Source organism: Chinchilla lanigera, unplaced genomic scaffold (genome assembly GCF_000276665.1).
Source record: "Chinchilla lanigera isolate Chin_1 unplaced genomic scaffold, ChiLan1.0 scaffold00027, whole genome shotgun sequence".
Classification (NCBI taxonomy): Eukaryota; Metazoa; Chordata; class Mammalia; order Rodentia; family Chinchillidae; genus Chinchilla; species Chinchilla lanigera.
Genome location: NW_004955428.1, coordinates 4,876,515 through 4,881,808, shown reverse-complemented (window position 1 = coordinate 4,881,808; position 5,294 = coordinate 4,876,515).

The following is a 5,294-nucleotide window of genomic DNA, read 5'->3' as shown; positions in this document are numbered from 1 at the left end:
GGATGAGAGGCAGAAAAGGGCAGGACTGTGAGCTGTCCATTAGTGCCTGTGGCTCCAGGACTTGACAAGGGATAGGAGAATTACAGAATTAGGGCCGAAACCGGAGGTAGATCAAACAAGAGATGGCACACAAGCGAGGTTTGACAGTTTAAAGACCGTTCATCTACTCTCAATAGAGTGGCACGCCGGGAGAGCAAGAGGGCACAGCGGAGGCACTGAGGTGAATGCATGCAAATTCTCTTCCCACCTGGGACAGGAGCGTGAAAACACAGGCGAACCACACCAGCAAAAGACGTGTTGTGGGATAAGAATCCATCGCTGGAATTTGTTGTTCCAATAAACGCTCTCTTTGCTAGATATGCAAAGAAAAGAAACTGACTTCTAACATATTTAGAGCAGCCCATCAAGAGGTTTCCAAGATAAAAGCCCCAAAATATCAGGCCCTTAGTTTGGATTTTCTTAAGCATATAGGAAATCTGAAATAGACTGGCATCTACTTAACCGTAGAGAGGGGGGAGGAAATAAAGCTCAGACATCTATAGCAAATGTGATGTAGTAAATGTCCAAGTGGTCCACGCTACTGATAAAAGGAAGCTGGGTATCGTGGTTTGGATGTGAAATTCCTACAAAACTCTCACACGCTCAGAAGCAGGGCTTTGGCAGGGTGGCTGGGTAGTGGGGGTGCTGCTCTCATGAGTGGATTCATCCACCAAGGAACTGTTTTAGAAATTTCCACACCGGGAATTGATGCTGTTTCCTCTGCCTCCTTTGCAGCAAACATCAGCACACTGCCCTTTGCCCGCTCTGAGCCCCAGAGGCCTGTCTGTGATCAGGGCAAGCACGCTGCCTGTCAGGGATAAAGATGCAAACATAGCACGGAGCAGACGCTCAGGAAATAAGAGTTTCCTCCTCCCTCTTCAGAACAGCTTTGGATAAGCAGCTCTGGGTTCTTTCTGTAAGGTTCCAAGCCTCCATCTGTGGAGGTAGAGGAGCCACAAGCCAGAAAACAGCATGACCCCCGGAGTAAAAGTGAAGCAATAGAAAATGTGACAAATACTTAGTTTTCTTTTCCTCCCCACAGGGGACAGAGCAAAAGCACAGAAGCACCCCTTTGGCAACTAAGCAGATGGACAGGAGGTACCCACCTCCACCTACACGAGCTCAGGAGCAGCGCCGACAAGGCCACCTCCTTCCCTTCACAGTGTGGAAACTGAGGCAGAGATGCCCTCTGAATGATAACCAACAGGTGCACAGTACAAGTCAAGGTTAAGACGCACTCGGTCCTCCACCTTTGTTTTAGACTGGGATTTCCTATACCCAGAAATATGAGAATCATCTCTGAGAGTGGCAAAAATGCCCTAATAGCATTCATGTGATTATGAGCTGCCCTGTTGGTACCCACTGACTAAGAAAATCTATAATCACATAAGAAGACTGAATTTGCATCGTATTTACCCATAGAATTGTGTGTGAGATGTTTGTCCCACCAGCAGAGGACACAGTGCAGCGACAGCTGGCTGTGCCCTCTACTCCAGCATCGCCGGCCCAGCCGCCTAGACCTCTGGGCCCACAGACAAGGGACCGGGCACTGGAGCATTGGGTCGCTTGGTTTTCTCTATAAATCTCCATTAAGAAAGCTGAAGATGAACAACGGTGCGGCCACTGTTGAAGCAAAGATTTTAAAATAGGGAAATGGCGAGAACATCCAAATAGTAAGAGAAAATGTATCCCTCGTGTCATTAATGAACTGAAGGTTTCTTGGTCAGGCAGTGTATTCTATATTCTCTGTCTTTCTTGGAGGAAAAAAAAAACTGGCACTATCTTTACTCTGAAGCACTAGGAGAGAACAATAAAGAGGAATAACTGCTTTTACACGGAACTGTTGGTACTATTGTATAACCGTATGTGGGGTCTCACAAGAAGCAGTGCTTCTTACTCTTCACAACGTCTGTCAAAAATTGTATTGTTGCGTGAAATCTTAAATTTGCCAAAACAGGCATCAACTCACAAACTAGTCCAATGAAATATCTTTAAAATCCAGTTGCTACCACAGAAGGGACAAAAAAAAAAAAACTTCAGACATCCATAAAAGCATGGGGTTGGAGATTTAGCTCAGCGGCACAGCGCCTGCCTGGCAAGCGCAAGGTCATGAGTTCAATTCCAGGTACCAGAGAAAAACAAACAAAAAAAAAAAAAACCATAAAATCATTCTGCAGGATATGCTAATATATCTCAGAGGAAAACCAAAGCAGCTGATTAAAAGATCGCTTTCCACAATGTGAATCGACTGGAAAATAACAACAAATCCCCACCAATATCTCTGCCTCTGCTCCCCTAAAAATGAGACCAAAATGTCACTCTTAGGAGACTACCCCCAATCTCTAGGTCCACAGTTTCAAAGCCAATGCTGAATGACACCATAGGAGACTGAATCCAGGACTTCCTCTCTGCACATACTGAGCCTCTGTCTTCCACATTTGGTTATGGGATGCGTCAACCAGGGAGACAGTGGAGGAGGCCCTGCAAAATTATTCACTGGGGACCTGTTTACATTGGTACTGTCAATTCTAATAGGTTTTTTATTGAATTAAATTCTTCTTCACTCATTAGAATCATGATTGCCTGTCAGCGAGGATGACATGTTTGAATTCCCACAAGGGTCTCCGTCTCGTATATTGCCCAGGAGGAAGCAAGGACAAGGCACCATTGAACATGTGCCCTGTCAATCCTTAAAATTATGATATAAATACAATTCCAAAGGCAAAACAACCACACAACTCTTATAGTTCTTCTGCCCTGCAGGTCCTAAAAAGCCAGGTTGACCTGTGGTTACCCAACCTCAATGCATAAATGCACCACCTGTGTTCCCCTTACAAACACACACCACACCAGCATCCCCAAAGACTGCCACCACCTACAGATGCGAACTGCACTTTTGCCTGAATGATGGGTTGAGGTAAGGCTTGTTTCTAAGAACACAGTCAAAAGGACAGAGGGGGGCTGGGGATTTAGCTCAGCGGCAAAGCGCCTGCCTGGCAAGCGCAAGGTCGTGAGTTCGGTTCCTGGTACCGGAGGAAAAAAAAAAAAAAGGGACAGAGGACCATGGAGATTGTGAAGGACAGATCTTTCTCTCACGGAGAAGTGGAGAGGCACTTTCATGGATGGCCACGTTCTCTGACCGTTATTCTGCAAAGCACTTTCTAAACCTTATCGCATTTAATCCTTCTAACTCAGCCAGGACCAGTGCTTCCACCCCTTCCAAGGGTGCAGGGAACCAAGGCTTAGAGAGGAGTTCTCCCACGTCCGAGCATGACCAAACCTTTGGTCTGGCGGACTCCATTTTTTGTTTGTTTGTTTGTTTGTTTTATCCAGTACCAGGAATCAAACTCATGACCTCACACTTGCCAGGCAGGTGCTGTGCCGCTGAGCTAAATCCCCAGCCCCTGGACTCCATTTTTATTCTTTCCCTTTCTGCCTCCTACAGTGAGTGGCCCTGGGCAGGAGGAGCCTGGCTCTGTCACAACATAGGATGTGGCAGACGCTGATAAGGGGGTTGGGGACTCTGAAATGACCCTGGTTAGGAGGGAGGATGGAGCCCGCAGCCATACTCAAGGGTGAAAAGATCTGTGAGAACAAGTACGCGCCTCATCCGGACCGGCCCTAATTTGGAGTTTGTTCCTTCTTCAACAACCATGCAGAAAGAAAAAGGGGGCTTTCCTACCCAGTAACTTATGATGGGAGAAAAAAAGCTCCTCCTATTCCTTTATCTTTAATAGAGTAGATGAAAGCTATGCCATAAAAGTCTATTTCAGAGGAAATCTTAACTAGCATTGAATTAGATGTCTGCAACCTCTGAGCTTAAAAGTTTTACAGTTTTTTTTTTTTTTTTTTTTACAGCTCTGCCCCATTTCCAAATTTCCCCCAGCCCGGGTTGCTTTTAGAGAGGTTGCTGTCCCTGGGGAATCTCACTCTGGGTTCCGGGGCCCAGGCGACTGTCTTAATAAGCTTCCCCAGGAAGCTATAAAACCCATCACAGTGAGAGTCCCTGAAATAGAAGGCAAGTTGTGATTGGGTATCAACCAGTTTCTGCCCTTCTCGTCTGCAGAGAACATGGAAAGGAACTTAGTTTGGACGGATGGGAGGTTGTGAGGGACAGGCATGAGCACGGGGCTACGGGGAGAACTCACCTTGTTGCTACTGAATGCTTCCAGAGACCTGAAGTCAAAGGCAAGTGTATTGGAATACGTGAAAAAGTTCCTCCTTCTATAGCTGAGTGATTGGCCTAGACAGAGTAGCGGAGGAGGTCAGATTTGTTTGTTTTCTTCCTTTATTCATGAAACCAGGACTGAGCACAGGTAGGGAAGGAGTTTTGTCCCCTGACCTGTGTGGTCCTCTGCTGAAACCACCTCATGTCAGCCACATCCCTTTAAAGCAATAAATCAGGATAACAGATCATTTCTTTTTCTTCTCCCCTTTCTTATTCCTGTTCTTGCTCATTCTTTACCCTTTGTTTCCCAGCTTTTTTGGATAACCTCTCTGGGCTTTGTCTCTACGTGCTTCCTTCCCTATTGATTTTTCTTCTTTCCCTGCGTACCTCAGGATACCGTCTGTTCTGACATCACCCCTTTCCCTGCCGCTCAGCTTCCAGGTTTGGTACCCAAGCTGTGTTCTGCTCCCTGGCAGCGAGCCTCGAGTTCCATTCTGCCACAGGATTTAGCTCTAAGTCGGGCAGTAAATGGGCTCTTTACAAATCTAGCTTCATTTAAAGAACGCTCTTCATGAGCTGCATTTCTGGGGACATTTTTCAAAGGTGTTAGCAACGAGGCTCCGTGCACTTGCTTGTACAACAGCAGATTGGCTGGTGTTTCTGTCACTCCGAGAGTCCAACGGCAAGGCTCAAATTAACCAGCAAGTGCAAACCACAGGAACTAGGAGAATGATTCACAGGCTCATTTTTTTTTCTTTCTTCTATTTGTGTAATTTTAGCAACTAGGGCACGCAGCACACAGGGCTGAGTGTGCGAGTGGAGGCGACGGCGGGAGAATAATGAGTTCGTCGGCTGGGGGGCAGGCTGGATGCTGGAGGATGAGGGGGCTTGAAGTCATTAATTATGACTCCATCGAGCAATCTGAGTGACGGGGAGCACTGTGCTGGATCAGTCACTGTCTTTCATTCTTACTGTGATGCTTCTTGCACTATCCATTCCTTGCCGGGTCTAGTTTCAGCTGTAGCGTTTGCTACATAAGTCCGCTTTTTAAAAAGGCTCTCATTGCTAGACAGACGATCAGCTGGTC